Source organism: Capra hircus, chromosome 8 (genome assembly GCF_001704415.2).
Source record: "Capra hircus breed San Clemente chromosome 8, ASM170441v1, whole genome shotgun sequence".
NCBI lineage: Eukaryota > Metazoa > Chordata > Mammalia > Artiodactyla > Bovidae > Capra > Capra hircus.
This window is the reverse complement of record NC_030815.1, coordinates 14,242,448-14,261,127: the sequence shown is the minus strand read 5'-3', so window position 1 is coordinate 14,261,127 and position 18,680 is coordinate 14,242,448.

Sequence of the window (18,680 nt, the reverse complement as noted above, 5' to 3'; positions counted from 1 at the left end):
CCACCATGTTCAAAGCAACGATATTTACAATAGCTAAGACATGGAAGCACCCTCTCAACAGATGAATGGATAAAGGTGTAGTATAACTACACAATGAAACATTACCTAGTCATTACCAAGATGGAAATAACGCCATTTGTAGCAACATGGATGGACTCTGAGATTATCATAGAAAGTAAGGTAAGCCAAAGACAAATATCACGTGATATCACTTACATGTGGAATCTAAAAAATATATACAAATGAACTTATTTGCAATACAGAATGACAGACATAGAAAGCAAACATATGATTACCAAAAGGAAAAGGTTGAGAGGGATGAATTAGGAGTTTAAGATTAACATATCCATACCACTATATTTAGAATAGATAACCAATAAGGACCTACTACCACAGGAACTTCACATCTTGTAATAATCTGTAATGGAAGAAAATGTAAAAAAGAATATATTTATATACATATATAATTGAATCACTGTGCTGTACCTCTGAAACTAACACAAAACTTAAAAACAAAAAACATAAATTTGTAATAAGTAAAAGTAGAATTACCCTATGATCTAGAAATCCTACGTGTGTGTGTGTGTGTGTGTGTGTGTGTGTGTGTGTATAGCCAAAGAGGTAGAAATCATGATCTCATAGAAGTATCTATACTATGTTCATTGCAGCATTACTTACAGGAGACCTGTGACAAGACGCAGAAATACACTGAGTGTCAGACAGATGAATGAAGAGATTGTGGTACACAAATAGAATACTATTCAGCCACACTTAAGAAGGCAATATTGCCATTTGTGATAGCACTATGCTCTCAAGGGCTACCTGTGTCAAGTGAAATGAGTTATAGAGAGAAAGATAAATACTACATGATTTCATTAAATGTGGAAACTAAAAAAGCCACTCATTGGAACAGATTGGATTTGTGGTTGGCAGATGTGGTGTTTGGGGATGAGAGAGTTCAGTAAAGATGCCCAAAATTCCAGTTACAATTTCTAGGAATGTACATTACATAGATATTACTTCTCTATAGTTAATATTGTACTTGTCTGTAGTTAATATTATATATTTGAAAGTTGCTAAATCTTAAAAGTTCTCATCACAAGGAAGATTTAAGAATGTAGCTATGTGAGGTGATGGATGTTAACTAATCCTACTGTGGTAATCATTTTACAATATATGTATACTCATATATAAAATGATTACATTTTACATCTTAAACTTATACAAAGTTATATGTTAAATACTGGGAAGAAAACAAAAAAATGAAAACTTTTATAGTTTTTCTTAGTAATAAATAATGTTTCATTATTTTTAGAATTTAGATCTAAGGAAAGGGAAGAGAAAAAATTCTTACTGAGTGCCTATTAGTGGTTAATTCCTATGTACAAATATTTCTGGTTAAAATCTAATGAGTTAGGTAACATATTTAAAAATTTACAGATATAAAATTTTCATCTCATTAAAAATTTATACTCTTTCCTACCTATGTCCTATCTTCTTGTTATTGAACATTTAATGGTATTCTACTTCTTTGTAAAGGTTGTTCTTGAAAGAATGAATCAATGAGTGAAGAGACAAAAAACTTGTCATCTAATCACTGATTCATTCATTCTTTCAAGAAAGAATTTTTGGTATCTATTATGTTTTATACACTGTGTTTCTTTTAGTTAGTTGCTTGGAATACAAAATGAACAAGCTTGTTTCATCATGGAGATATTAGTCACAGCAGTTGGTCTAATTCTGACTTGAGTGATTCCATTTTCACATGCTTAAATCTTTCTTCTCAAGAAGGGAGGTGATTAAACATGACAATTTCATTTTCACTTTTTACAGCTAGGCTGCTGTTGTGCACTCTCTTAGAGATGTTTCTACTTCAGAGAAGATGAACTGATGTGAGCACTTTGTAGGTGTTCAAATATTAAACAATTCATAAGCTACTTCAGGATTTAATACGGAGACTAGGCGCTCCCTTGGGTTCTTAGGACTTTTGTTGCTTAAAAAAAGCATTTTGCATACTAAAGCAAAGGTAAAATTGTAAACACTTTCTATTTCCAGAGTATATAACAATCTAAATTTATTCATGACTGTGCTGCTGATATTTAAGTAAACTCATCAGCCTGTTATATTTAACTTTTAGCTGAACCTTTTAGTGCTGTAATAAGAATAGTCTTAGCAAAATATGTAGAAGACATTGTATTCCATGGTTACAAAAAGGCAGCATCAATCATCTCATGAATTCTTCTTAGATATCCTCAGAAGTTATATAGGATATACTGTTAGATCTGTAAGTGCATGGTCATAACGCACCAAATTCTGAAAGTTAGAGCTTTAGTATATGGATAGTTGCATGAGGCAACACTATTGAATATTCAGTGGACTCTTGAACCCCCTACATTTAGGGGTCTGGGGTTACCGACTCCCTTACAGTTGAAAATCCATGTAGAACTTATGATTCCCCTGAAATTTAACTAATAGTCCTGTTGTTGACCTTACAGATCAGTTGATTACCTAAATAGATAAAAAGCTCTTATTTTATATGTTTTCTATATTATACAGTATATTCTTATAAAGTAGCCTAAAGAATGTTATTAAGAAACTTATAAGGAAGAGAAAACATATTTACTGTACTGTAAGTTTGTTCAGTGTTTAAAAAATGAATCACTTGTTAGTGCCTACATAAATATTGCCTTGTGGGGTACAAAACTCTACAGATGTCATATTACTAACACTAGACAACAAAAATGAAAAGATGTGAAAAATTCATGTTTATCTATGCTTATAACAATTCATGAATTGATAACAAAGCAGCAGTAATATGATTACTTAATGGAAGCCTAGTATAATCAATATGATTTCTTCACAGTTACCTAGCTTTTACATTAATGAATGAATCAGTCTAAAATTTTATGGAAGAAAATAGTATAGTACAGTCATATTCATATTATAGTATTGCAAACTGTTACATTTTTAAAACACACTGCTTACCTGTGATGATAGGCTGATGGGCAGTTTTTCCAACTCAGAGAGATAGAGGTGTACTGTCCAGTAGTGCAATTCTTTAAAAGCCAAGCTATAAAAGAATAAGAAAACTAGCATATTAATAATTTCATATTAGAAATCACCCATCTTCTACATATCTAAAAACACATTAATCTCTACATAAACATTCTTACAATATACTTATTGAAAAACATCTGTCTATTAATGAACTCATGGAACTCAAACATCAACTGTATCTACTTAGTAGGAGGGTCACAAGAAATAAGAAAAACTCCATATTTAAGTTCAATTGTGATCAAGAATTAATCTTTAATAAGTAACTCACAAATATTTTTTGTTAAAGTTCTAGAGAAGGAGACGATAATGCAACAGAAGGCTAGCTTTTGGGTTTTTAAGAATTCACACATAAAAATCCAGAACTGGGTAGAAAAATTCTGGACAGTAAGTATCCATATAAGCCCCTGGAAACAAACTATTAAGACACATTAATTATACATGAGTGTTACAATGGCTGTGTGGAAACTATCAGAGGGTACTAAGAGGACAATTTGAATGGCCTAAGAAAGGAAATATCCAAAATCTGAGTTATTCCTTTGGAATCACAGCAACAAAACACAAGATTTATATGGGAAGGTAAATTAGATTATAAAGAGATCTAATATCATGGCATCTGGTCCCATCACTTCATGGGAAATAGATGGGGAAACAGTAGAAATCATGTCAGACTTTATTTTGGGGGGCTACAAAATCACTGCAGATGGTGATTGCAGCCATGAAATTAAAAGACACTTACTCCATGGAAGAAAAGTTATGACCTACTGAGATATCATATTAAAAACCAGAGGCATTAACTTTGCCAACAAAGGTCCATCTAGTCAAGGCTATGGTTTTTCCAGTGGTCATGCATGGATTTGAGAGTTGGACTATGAAGAAGGCTGAGTGCCAAAGAATTGATGCTTTTGAACTGTGGTGTTGGAGAAGACTCTTGAGAGTCCCTTGGACTGCAAGGAGATCCAACCAGTCCATCCTAAAGAAGATCAGTCCTTGGTGTTTATTCAGCGAGCCCAGGCAGACTGATGCTGAAGCTGAAATTCCATTAGTTTGGTCACCTCATGTGAAGAGTTGACTCATTGGAAAAATCCCTGATGCTCGGAGGGATTCGGGGCAAGAGGAAAAGGGGATAACAGAGGATGAGATGGCTGGATGGCAGCACTGACTTGATGCACATGAATTTGGGTAAACTCCTGGGAGTTGGTGATGGACAGGGAGTCCTGGCGTGCGGCTATTCACGGGGTCTCAAAGAGTTGGACGCGAATGAGCAACTGAACTGAACTGAACTGATACTTTACCTTTGCTGGTGGCTCAAGTAGTAAAGCGTCTGCCTACAATGAGGGAGACACAGGCTCGATCCCTGGGTTGGGAAGTGCTCCTGGAGAAAGAAATGGTAACCTACTCAGGTACTTTTGCCTGGGAAATCTCATGGACAGAGGAGCGTAGTAGTCTATGGTCCATGTGGTCGCCAAGAGTCAGACACGACTAAACAACTTCACTTTTGCTTTTTTCCCCTTTCTTTTCTATACTGTATGTAGAAATAAGGTGGGCTAACATATTTAAGGCACTCAAATTTTGAGGAGTTCCTACTAAGCATATCTGATCATCAGCTGAAACCCATATGGTTTTCGCCTGCTGAATTCTTCATCGACTGTTAGAAGCTTAGGTAACTCTTAATCTGGCTGGAAAAGCCAAATGCCTGTAAAATCTCAAAAATGACTCATGAGAACATCTCTTGATGGACGGGAAAACATCGAGGAAAAATTTCTGGGAATGGAATCAAAATAGAATAGGATAGAGACAATAAAGTGAAAAATTTTAGATAAAAGTGGAAGAAAAATATACAGGCTGGAAATCTGAGGAAAAAAAGGAAATGCCATATTTTTAAACAAAGCACACAAGAATATAGAGAGCTTTGTGAGCTATGAAAACCACCTTCAAACATACCTTCTTATAAAAGTTTGGGAAACTCAATTCATGTGAAAATACAAAAGTATTAAGGCCAGATACCATATAAACTACAAATATAAGAAAATAAAAAATAGGCTAAGAAGCAGACTAACAGTCTTTCAGAAAAACATATGCATGCCAGAAATGCATGCCCAGAAACCATTAATAATCTAATGTATATTTCAAGATAAGTAGATAAGTTGGTTCGATAGTCATGCAGACATGAAAGTATATCATAAATAAAAATTCAGAAATAAGATGAAAGAAGTGTAAATTAAAAAAAAATCATAAGAATATTGTAAAAGGAGTATGGGAACAGATAAACAGAATATAATGCCTCAATAGCAACTGACAGTACAAAATGAGGAAATTTTATAAATTAAAAATAAAATATTTGAGGAAAAGTAGCAGTTACTGAAGGTAAGCACACACAAAGAAAATCTAATATATGGATATGGATAACTGTAGCACCTGAAGGTGAGCATCTCATCAAGGACATGGAACATATAAAAAGAATATTAAAACTATGATTTAAAAAACCATAATAAAAGAGTTTTGAATGTCCTTTTGAAAGAGAAGACAGGGCTGCCTTGTGGTTCAGTGGTTAAGAATTCACTTGCTAATGCAGGGGACATGGGTTCAACCATTGGTTCAGGAGGATGCCACGTGCAACTAAGCCTCTGTACCACAACTACTGAGCCAACTCCCTAGAGCCAGCAAGCTGCAACTACTGAGCCCACACACTGAGCCTGTGCTCTGAAACAAAAGGAGCCACTGCAGTGAGAAGCCCACATATCTCAAAGAAAAATAGCTCTCATTCACCACATAAAGACAGCCTGCACAGCATCAAAGACTGAGCACAATCTAAAGTAAATAAGTAAAATTTTGAAATTTATGAAAGAGAAAACAATGTGGAATGACCAGCACATTTTTATAAAATGATTGAACTTAATAGAAAAAGAAAAAAACTTGGGCCATCAAGCAACAAGGTTTATACAACAAAGTGAACTAAGACTGCTACACAGATAACATATTTACAATACTCAAACAAAAAAAAGTGACAAAAAGGTTTCCTAATCAGCAAAATTAATCTTCATTCCAAAGACCTATTAACTATTAGTAATGTATAAGCATTAATTGGACATTGTTCCCATGAGATTTTTCTCAGTTATCTCATAGTGAAAGATTCAGGCAATGATAAAAACACTAGCAAAGTAATGCTCAAAATTCTCCAAGCCAGGCTTCGACAGAACGTGAACCATGAACTTCCAGATATTCAAGCGGGATTTGGAAAAGGCAGAGGAACCAGAGATCAAATTGCCAACATCCACTGGATCATGGAAAAAGCAAGAGAGTTCCAGAAAAATATCTACTTCTGCTTTATTGACTATGCCAAAGCCTTTGACTGTGTGGACCACAGTAAACTGTGGAAAATTCTGAAAGAGATGGGAATACCAGACCACCTGACTTCCGTCCTGAGAAATCTGTATGCAGATCAAGAAGAAACAATTAGAACTGGACATGAAACAACAGACTGGTTCCAAATCGGGAAAGGAGTACATCAAGTCTGCATATTGTCACCCTGATTATTTAACTTATAAGCAGAGTACGTCATGCAAAATGCCGGGCTGGGAGAAGCACAAGCTGGAATCAAGATTGCTGGAGAAATATCAATAACCTCAGATAGTCAAATGACACCACCCTTATAGCCGAAAGTGACGAGGAACTAAAAAGCCTCTTGATGAAAGTGAAAGAAGAGAGTGAAAAAGTTGGCTTAAAGCTCAACATTCAGAAAACTAAGATCATGGCACCAGTCCCATCACTTCATGGCAAAAATATGGGAAACAATGGAAACAGTGAGACTTTATTTTTGGGGGCTCCAAAATTAGTGCAGATGGTGATTGCAACCATGAAATTAAAAGACACTTACTCCTTGGAAGAAAAGCTATGACCAACCTAGACAGCATATTAAAAAGCAGAGACATTACCAACAAAGGTCTATCTAGTTAAAGCTATGGATTTTCCAGTAGTCATGTATGGATGTGAGAGTTGGACTATAAAGAAAGCTCAAAGCCAAAGAATCGATGCTTTTGAACTGAGGTTTGGAGAAGACTCTTGAGAGTCCCTTGGACTGCAAAGAGATCCAACCAGTCCATCCTAAAGGAAATCAGTCCTGAATATTCATTGAAAGGACTGACATTGAAGCTGAAACTCCAATACTTTGGCCACCTGATGCGAAGAACTGACTCATTAGAAAAGACCCTGATGCTGAGAAAGATTGAATGGGGAAGGAGAAGGGGATGACAAAGGATGAGATGGTTGGATGGCATCACCGATGTAATGGACATGAGTGTGAGCAAGCCCCAGGAGTTGGTAATGAACAGGGAATCCTGGTGTGCTGCAGTCCATGGGGTCACAAATAGTCAGATATGACTGAGAAACTGAACTGAACTGAGAAATATGTTGACCTTAGTACTAGTGGTAAGACATATAAATAATTATCTGTAGATCTAAAAATAAAGTCTTAGAAAAGATTTTATTGCAAGTAATACCTGTAGTATCTGCTATTGTAGATATGGTGTAAACATGACAGTTTGGAGAGAATCCAAAGGATTATGCAAAGAAGATTTAAACTGTTTTCAGTAACCATCATTAGTATTGACATTATTTGAATCTTATTCCCAAACTGTTCATATATAATATGGTATAAACAAAGTGAATAATGATGGAATATTCTAATTTTACCATCTTCTGTATTCTTTAGATCCAAGACCTCTGTGTGGAAGAAAGAGGATATGTAAAGACACAATATGAATATAATGTTGAAAAGATGAAGTGAAAACCCTATAATTAGGTATATATTAGAACTGAATCAAGGTGAGATAAGAATGCCTTCTTAAATGAACAATTCAAAGAAATAGAGGAATACAATAGAATTCAAGTAAATTTGAAATATTGAGGGAGAATTTCATCCAGCAACCTCCAATTAAAATAAATAAATTTATATTAAAAATATATATAAAAAAAGAATTGGCATGATAAAAGAAACTATGGACCTAACAGAAGCAGAAGAAATTAAGAAGTGGTGGCAAGAATACACAAAGCTATACAAAAAAAGTAACAATGACCCAGATAACCATAATCCTGTGGTCACTCCCCTAGAGCCAGACATCCTGGAGTATGAAGTCAAGTGGCCTTAGGAAGCATTACTATGAACAAAGTTAGTGGAGGTGATGAAATTCCAGCTGAAATATTCCATCCTAAAAGATGATGTGATGCTGTGAAAGTGCTGTACTCAATATGTCAGCAAGTCTGGAAAACTCAGCAGTGGCCACAGGACTGGACAAAGTCAGTTTTCATTCAATGATGGGAGATGCCAAAGACTGTTCAAACAATCGTGCAATTACACTCATCACATGATACAAGTTTATATTCACAATCCTTCAAGCTATGCTTCAGCAGTATGTGAACCAAGCATTTCCTGATGTACAAGCTGAGTTTCAAAGAGGTGGAGGAACCAGAGATCTAACTGCCAACATTCGTTAGATCATTGAGAAAACAAGGGAATTCTAGAAAAAAAAAAATCTACTTCTGCTTAATTGACTATGCTAAAGTCTTTGACTATGTGTATCACAATAAACTGGAAAATTCTTCAAGAGATGGGAATACCAGACTACCTTATCTCCCTCCTGAAAAGTCTGTATACAGGTTAAGAAGCAACAATTAAAACCAGACATGGAACAACAGACCTGTTCTAAACTGGGAAAGGAGTACATCAAAGTTGTATATTGTTACCCTGCTTATTTAACTTATATGAAGAATACATCATGCAAAACACTGGACTGGATGAATCACAAGTTTTAATGAAGACTGCTGGAAAAACATTGACACCCTCCAATATGCAGATGATTCCACTCTAATGGCAGAAAATGAAGAAGAACTAAATAGTTTCTTGATAAAGGTGAATGAGGAGAGTGAAAAGGCTGGCTTGAAACTCAACATTCAAAAAACTGAGATCATGGCACACAGTCCCATCACTTCATGGCAAATAGAAGGGGAAAAAGTGAAAGCAGTAACAGATTTCACTTTCTTGTGCTCCAAAATCACTGACGAGGTTGCATGCAGCCATGAAATTAAAAGATGCTTGCTCCTTAAGAGGAAAGCTATGAAAAACCTAGACAGCATATTTAAAAGCAAAGATATCACTTTGCCAACAATGGTCTGTCTAGTCAAAACTATGGGTTTTCTCGCAGTTATGTACAGATGTGAGATTTGGACCATAAAGAAAGCTGAGCACCAAAGAACTGATGCTTTTGGACTGTGGTACTGGAGAAGACTCCCACTGAGAGTCATTGGATAGCAAGGAGATCAAATCGGTCAATCTTAAAGGAAATCAACCCTGAATATTAATTGGAAGGACTGATGTTGAGGCCAAAGCTCCAATACTTTGGTCACCTGATGCAAAGAGTTCACTCATTGGAAAAGACCCTGATGCTGAGAAAGATTGAAGGCAAAAGGAAAAGGGGGTGACAGAGGATAAGATGGTTAGGTAGCATAAACAACACAATAGACATGAATTTGAGGAAACTCTGGGAGAGAGTGAAGGAGAGAGGAGCTAGGTGTGCTGCAGTCCATGGGTCACAAAGAGCTGAACACAACTTAGTGACTGCACAACACAGAACTGAATTAGAATGTATTAATAGCAATAAGGTGTTAGAAATGTTTTAGAATATATTAGTAGTGTTAGTATGAACTCTTGAAGTTTTGTTCCTTTTACCTACATGTATACATCTATCTTTTTACAGTCTGTTTTTCTCTGTCTCTCTATCCCTCTCTTCCTTATACATACATATATATATATATATATATACACACACACATACACACACACACAAACACACATACATACATACATACAATGGAATATTAGCCATAAAAATAATGCCATTTTTAGCAAGATGGATGGACCAGGAGATTATCATACTAAGTGAAGTCAGAGAAAGACAAATATATTGTCTTTTGCTTCAGTTCAGTTCAGTCGCTCAGTCATGTCCGACTTTCTGCGACCCCATGAATCATAGCACACCAGGCCTCCCTGTCCATCACCAACTCCCGGAGTTCACTCAGACTCATATCCATCGAGTTAGTGATGCCATCCAGCCATCTCATCCTCTATCGATCCCTTCTCCTCCTGCCCCCAATCCCTCCCAGCATCAGAGTCTTTTCCAATGAGTCAACTCTTCACATGAGGTGGCCAAAGTACTGGAGCTTCAGCTTTAGCATCATTCCTTCCAAAGAAATCCCAGGGCTGATCTCCTTCAGAATGGATTGATTGGATCTCCTTGCAGTCCAAGGGACTCTCAAGAGTCTTCTCCAACACCACAGTTCAAAAGCATCAATTCTTCGGTGCTCAGCTTTCTTCACAGTCCAACTCTCACATCCATACATGACCACAGGAAAAACCATAGCCTTGACTAGACGGACCTTAGTTGACCAAGTAATGTCTCTGCTTTTGAATATGCTGTCTAGGTTGGTCATAACTTTTCTTCCAAGGAGTAAGCGTCTTTTAATTTCATGGCTGCAATCAACACCTGCAGTGATTTTGGAGCCTCAAAAAATAAAGCCTGACACTGTTTCCACTGTTTCCCAGTCTATTTCCCATGAAGTGATGGGACCGGATGCCATGATCTTCGTTTTCTGAATGTTGAGCTTTAAGCCAACTTTTTCACTGTCCACTTTCACTTTCATCAAGAGGCTTTTTAGTTCCTCTTCACTTTCTGCCATAAGGGTGGTGTCATCTGCATGATTATATGTGGAATTAAAAAAAATTGTTACAAATGAACAGACTCACTGACTTAGACAATGAATTTATGATTACTGGTGAGGAGAGTGGTAGTGGGATAGGAGTTTGGGATTGTCATGTACATACAACTTTACTTAACATAGATAATCAAAAAATACTTAGTGTAAAACACAGGGAACACTTCTCAATATTCTATAATAATCTAAATCAGAAAAAAATTTGGAAAAAATAATAGATACATGTATATGTATTAACTTTGTTGCACACCTAAAACAAAAAACTATGTTAATCAACTCTGCTCCAATATAAAATAAACATTTTCCAAAAAGTCACTGGACTTTCTCTAATTAAAAGAAAGTGACTGAATAAAAGAAAATAACAAGATCTACCAGTATGCTGCCTATAAGAAACTGAGTTTAACTTAAAGACACAAAGACAAATGACAAGATGGAAAATGATCTTTCAAGCAAACGTAACCAAAAAAATCAGGGGTAGCTCTATTGATTTCAGACAGAATATACTTGAAAATGATTTTTATAAGTAACAAAGGAGGTCTTTATATAATAAAGAATGGATCAATCCATCAAGAAGTTATAACAATGGTAAATATATGGTCAATATTGAAGCTCTAGTAAGAAGCAGAAGCTGCACTTTGCTGAAGCAGCCATGAAGAGAGACTCCACGTCCAAGGCAAGAGAAATCCAAGTAAGATGGTAGGTGTTGTGAGAAGGCATCAGAGGGCAGACACACTGAAACCATACTCAAAGAAAACTAGTCAATCTAATCACATGGACCACAGTCTTGTCTAACTCAATGAAACTAAGCCATGCCATGTAGGGCCACCCAAGACGGGCAGGTCATGGTGGAGAGGTCTGACAGAATGTGGGCCACTGTAGAAGAGAATGGCAAGCCACTTCAGTATGCTTGCCTTGAGAACCCCATGAACAGTATGAAAAGGCAAAATGATAGCACATGAAAGAGGAATTCCCCAGGTCAGTAGGTGCCCAATATGCTACTGGAGATCAGTGGAGAAATAACTCCAGAAAGAATGAAGGGATGGAGCCAAAGCAAAAACAATACCCAGCTGTGGATGTGACTGGTGATAGAAGAAAGGTCCAATGCTGTAAAGAGCAATATTGCATAGGAATCTAGAATGTTAGGTCCATGAATCAAGGCAAACTAGAAGTGGTCAAACAGGAGATGGCAAGAGTGAATGTCGACATTCTAGGAATCAGTGAATAAAATGGACTGTAATGGGTGAATTTAACTCAGATGACCATTATATCTACAACTGCAGGCAGGAATCCCTTAGAAGAAATGGAGTAGCCATCATGGTCAACAAAAGAGTCCAAAATGCAGTACTTGGATGCAATCTCAAAAATGACAGAATGATCTCTGTTCGTTTCCAAGGCAAACCATTCAATATCACAGTAATCTAAGTCTATGCCCCAACCAGTAACACTGAAAAAGCTGAAGTTGAACGGTTCTATGAAGACCTACAAGACCTTCTAGAACTAACACCCCCAAAAGATGTCTTTTTCATTATAGGGGACTGGAATGCAAAAGTAGGAAGCCAAGAAAATCCTGGAGTAACACACAAATTTGGCCTTGGAATACGGAATGAAGCAGGGCAAAGGCTAATAGAGTCTTGCCAAGTGAACGCACTGGTCATAGCAAACACCCTCTTCCAACAACACAAGAGAAGACTCTACACATGGGCATCACCAGATCATCAACACCGAAATCAGGTTGATTATATTCTTTGCAGCCAAAGATGGAGAAGCTCTATACAGTCAGCAAAAACAAGACTGGGAGCTAACTGTGGCTCAGATCATGAACTCCTTATTGCAAAATTCAGACTCAAATTGAAGAAAGAAGGGAAACCATTAGACCATTCAGGTATGACCTAAATCAAATCCCTTTGGATTATACACTGGAAGTGAGAAATAGATTTAAGGGTCTAGATCTGATAGAAAGAGTGCCAGATGAACTAGGACGGAGGTTCATGACATTGTACAGGAGACAGGGATCAAGACCATCCCCATGGAAAAGATATGCAAAAACTAAAATGGCTATCTGGGGTGGGCTTACAAATAGCTGTGAAAAGAAGAGAAGCATCCAGTATCACTCCAATTAAAATAAATAAACTTATATTAAAAAAAAAGAGAAGCAAAAAGCAAAGGAGAAAAAGAAAGATATAAGCATCTGAATGTAGAGTTCCAAAGAATAGCAAGAAGAGATAACAAAGCCTTCTGCAGTGATCAATGCAAAGAAACAGAGGAAAACAACAGAATGGGAAAGACTAGAGATCTCTTCAAGAAAATTAGAGATATCAAGGGGACATTGCATGCAAAGATGGGCTCAGATAAAGGAAAGAAGTGGTATGGACCTAACAGAAGCAGAAGATATTAAGAAGAGGTGGCAAGAATACATAGAACTGTACAAAAAAGAACTTCAAGACCAAGATAATCACGATGGTGTGATCACTCATCTGATCACGATGGTGTGATCAGAGCCAGAAATCCTGGAATGTGAAGTCAAGTGGGCCTTAGAAAGCATCACTATGAACATAGTTAGTGGAAGTGATGGAATTTTAGTTGAGCTATTTCAAATCCTGAAAGATGATGCTGTGAAAGTGCTGCACTCAATATGCCAGCAAGTTTGGAAAACTCAGCAGTGGCCACAGGACTGGAAAAGGTCAGTTTTCATTCTAATCCTAAAGAAAGACAATTCCAAAGAATGCTCAAACTACTGCACAATTGAACTCATCTCACACGCTAGTAAAGTAATGCTCAAAATTCTCCACGCCAGGCTTCAGCAGTACATGAACCATGAACTTCCAGATGTTCAAGCTGATTTTAGAAAAGGCAGAGGAATCAGAGATCAAATTGCCAACATCTGCTGGATCATCAAAATAGCAAGAGAGTTCAGAAAAACATCTATTTCTGCTTTATTGACTATGCCAAAGCCTTTGACTTTGTGGATCACAATAAACTGGGGAAAATTCTTCAAGAGATGGGAAACCAGACCACCTGACCTGACTGTTTAGAAGCTATATGCAGGTCAGGAGGCAACAGTTAGAACTGGACATGGAACAACAGACTGGTTCCAAATAGAAAAAGGAGTACATCAAGGCTGTATATTATCACCCTGTTTATTTAACTTATATGCAGAGTACATCATGAGAAACGCTGGGCTGGAAGAAGTACAAGCTGGAATCAAGATTGCTGGGAGAAATATCAATAACGTCAGATATACAGATGACACCACTCTTATGGTAGAAAGGAAGAGGAACAAAAAAGCCTCTTGATAAAAGTGAAAGAGGGGAGTGAAAAAGTTGACTTGAAACTCAACATTCACATAACGAAGCTCATGGCATCTGGTCCCATCACTTCATGGGAAATAGATGGGAAACAGTGGAAACAGTGTCAGACTTTATTTTTTGGGCTCCAAGATTACTGCAGATGTTGATTGCAGCCTTGAAATTAAAAGATGCTTACTCCTTGGAAGAAAAGTTATGACCAACCTCAGTCCAGTTCAGAGGCTACTATGAACAACTATATGCCATCAAACTAGATAACCTAGAAATTCTTAGAAACCTAGAAAGTCTTAGAAACTTACAACTTAACAAGACTAAATCAGGATGAAATAGAAATTCTGAATAGACCAGTTGCTAATAAGAAGACCAAATCATGAAACACAAATCTCCATACACAAAATGCCCAGGAACAGATGGTTCTGCTACCAAACATGTGAAGAATTAAAGCCAGTCTTTCTCAAACTTTCTAAGAAAATCAATGAGGAGGTTACACTCCTGAACTCGTTTTACAAGGGTACCACTACCCTGATACAATGTCAGATAAGACATTACAAGGAAAGAAAACTACAGGTCAATATTCTTCATAGATATTGATAGAAAAATTCTCAACAAAATGTTAGCATACTGAATTCAGCAGCACATCAAAAGCATCTATAACATGTTAAAGTGGGATTCATGCTTGGATTGCAAGAATGGTTCAACACAGGCAAATCAATAACTGTGATACACCACATTGACAGAAGGAAAGATAAAATTTATATGATCTCAATGTATGCAGAAAAAAAAATGAAACATTTCACAAAATTCTATAATCATTCTTAAAAAAAAAGCTTTCAATGAGTTAGATACAGAAGAAACATACCTAAACATAAAGAAAGCCACAGAAGAGAAAGCCCACACCTAACATAATACTCACCAGTAAAAGTTTGAAGGTCTTCTCTCTAAGATCAGAAACAAGAGTATCTACTTTTACCAGTCTTGCTAAATGTAGTACCAGTTAGACTTCAAAATTGGAAAGAAAGAAGAAAAATTATCTCCATATGCACATGACATAATTTTATATATAGAAAAATCTAAAGATTCCACCACAAAAGTTGCTAGAAGAAGCCAACAAAGTTAGTAGTTTCAACACAAAAAATTGACATACAAAAATCAGTAGTATTCCCATACATTAAAACAGGATATCTGAGTAAGTAAAATGACCTTATTTACAATAGCTACAAGAGAATACTTAAAAATAAATTAAATCAAAGAGGTAAACACCTCTACACTGAAAACTACAAGCCATTGATAAAAGACAGATGAATACACACAAAAAATACAAAGATGTCTTATGTTATGGGTTAGAAGGATTAGTATCATCAAAGTGTTTATACTATACACAGTCATCTATTGATAGGGATTATACTGAATCTATTGGAGGTGATAGAATTCCAGCTGAGCTTTTTTAAATCCTAAAAGATGATACTGGTAAAGAACTGCACTCAATATGTCAGCAAATTTGGAAAACTCAGCTGTGGCCACAGGACTTGAACAAGTCAGTGTTCTTTCCAGTCCCAAAGAAGGGCAATGCCAACAAATGTTCAAACTACTGCACAATTGCACTCATTTCACATGCTGGCAAAGTAGTGCTCAAAATTCTCCAGGCTAGGCTTCAACAATATGTGAACCCAAAACTTCCAGATGTTCAAGCTGGATTTAGAAAAGGCAGAGGAGCCAGAGTCAATTTGCCAGCATCTGCTGGATCATAGAAAAAGCAAGACAATTCCAGAAAAACATCTACTTCTGCATCACTGACTATGCCAAAGCCTTTGGCTGTGTGGATCACAACAAACTGGAAAATTCTTCAAGAGATGGGAATACCAGACTACTTTGCCTGCCTCCTGAGAAATCTGTATACAGGTCAGGAAGCAAGAGTTAGAACCAGGCATGGAAAAATGGACTGGTTCCAAATTGGGGAAGGAGTACATCAAGCTTCTACATTGTAACCCTGCTTATTTGACTTATATGCAGGGTGTATCATGCAAAATGCCAGGCTAGATGAAGCACAAGCTGGAATTAAGATTGCTGGGAGAAATATCAATAACCTCACATATGCAGATGACACCATCCTTCTGGCAGAAAATGAAGAGTAACTAAAGAGCCTCTTGATGAGGGTGAAAGAGAGTGAAAAAGTTGGCTTAAAACTCAATGTTCAAAAGAAAAAAAAAAAAAGATCATGGCACCTGGTCCCATCACTTTGTGGCAAGTAGATAGGGAAACAAAGGAAACAGTGGGAGAATTTATTTTCTTGGGTTCCAAAATCACTGTGGATGGTGACTACAGCCATGAGATTAAAAGATGCTTGCTCCTTGGAAGAAGAATTATGACAAACCTAGAGAGTGTATTAATAAACAGAGACATTACTTTGCTAAGAAAGATCTGTATAATCAAAGCTATGGTTTTTCTACTAGTCATGTATAGACGTGAGACTTGGACTGTAAGAAAAAGGCTGAGCGACCAAAGAACTGATGCTTTTGAACTGTGGTGTTGGAGAAGACTCTTGAGAGTCCCTTGGACTGCAAGGAGATCCAACCAATCCATCCTAAAGGAAATCAGTCCTGAGTATTTATTGGAAGGACTGATGCTAAAGCTGAAGCTCCAATAATTTGTTCACCTGATGCAAAGAGCCAACACATTGGAAAAGACCCTGATGCTGGAAAGATTGAAGGCAGGAGGAAAAGTGGACTACAGAGGATGAGATGCTTGGATGATATCACCAACTCAATGCACATGGGTTTGAGCAAGTTCTGGGAGTAGGTGAAGGACAGGAAAGCCTGGTGTGCTGCAGTCCATGGAGTTGCAGAGTCAGACATGACTGAGTGACTGAACAACAACAAATTCTTTGTGTAGAAAGTAGTCTGCTTTGACATTCATGACAAAGCCAGAAGGCCATTTTCTTCCCTCAATATGAGTATATTAATTTTTATAAATTAACAGTGAAACTCTTTTGCAACCATATCAACAACACATTTTGATTTTGTAGGTACATTCAGAGATGTTTCAACTTTATATTAATCAAAGTAGATATTTATGTGCTTTTGAGTAAGTTCCAAGACCTCCTAAATTTTGTTTGTTATGGTGCCTGTTTTTCTTCAGTAAATAATCATTCTATTTTGTCCTAGAATCAAAGAATTTTAGCCAAACAAACATAAATCAGTTCCATACTCAATTTCAAGATAGTTTCCTATAGCAAGTTTAAGTTAAATAATTATCTGCTAAATGTCTCCTATAGTTTGAAGATTTTATAAATACCTGTTTTTGTTTTTATGAAAATATATGTCAATGTCCCATACTCCTAATCTTTCCCTAAAATATTTGCTCAAATAATTTAACATTCTTTTGATTGATCTGTTTCAGGTGAATAAAAATCATGCTTGTCACAACACCTCAGTTCTGAAGAATATTATGTATATTTATACTTTTAACAGTTTTTAAGAAATTGTATACTGCTTTCTTTTTCTTAATTTCCATAGAAATTCTTTATAACATGACAATATGAGAGGAGGCTGATGTGAAAAGATCTTTGGAGTTTTATATCATTCACTTACTGGCAGGTGAACCTATTAAATATTGTTTACTATTCACAATATTTTGATTACCTATAACTTCATATAATTTTGATAAACCATTAGTATTTATCCTTAACTGGCTTATTTAAATATCAAAGTAACGGAAAACCCTATGAATGTTAAAAATTTTCATTTTTAATATAAATTATTGAATCATATTACCAGCCATTTTAAATGTTTGTCACATATCAAATAGATAAAGAGTGACTACAGTAGTATGTGTTTTTAATCCTTAACTCCTAGTTTATCCCTTTCCCTGCTTTCCCCATTGGCAGCCATGTTTGTTTTCTATGTCTGTGAGTCTATTTCTCTTTTGTAAATACACAGTACAATATATAAAATGAGTAAACAGCAAGGACTTATAGCACAGGGAACTATACACGATATCTTGTAATAACCAACAGTGGAAAAGAATCTATAAAAAGAATAGATATATATATGTATCATTTTGTGAATCAAATTGAATCATGTTGCTGTACACCTGAAATTAATACAACATTGAAAATCAACTATATTTGAAAAAATTTAAGAAAAACACTAGATAATGAGTGGAAAGAAGAGAGAAAACCAGAGAATTTACTCATTATCATGATGCAAGTGTCTTGACTACAGCTTTAACATAACTAAATGTACAACAACAGAATCTTATGCCTTCAACTATCAGCTAGTTAGTGTTCTTTCATATGTACCATAGTATCTCTAAAGATACTTTGGGAAGAACAAAAACAGCTGAGGTTTGGGAAAGAATGTAAGGGTGGTTGTTAAATTAATTTGTGTTTTTAGTTGAAGCAATAAAGTAAAAAAAGAAAAAGGATGTGTAGAAGCCTACCAGAACTATGTTTTCTTTGATTATTTCAAATAAATTCAACACACACATACACACACACACACACACACACACACACACCTATCCCATTGTTTCTTGACATCAAAATATCATTAGAAG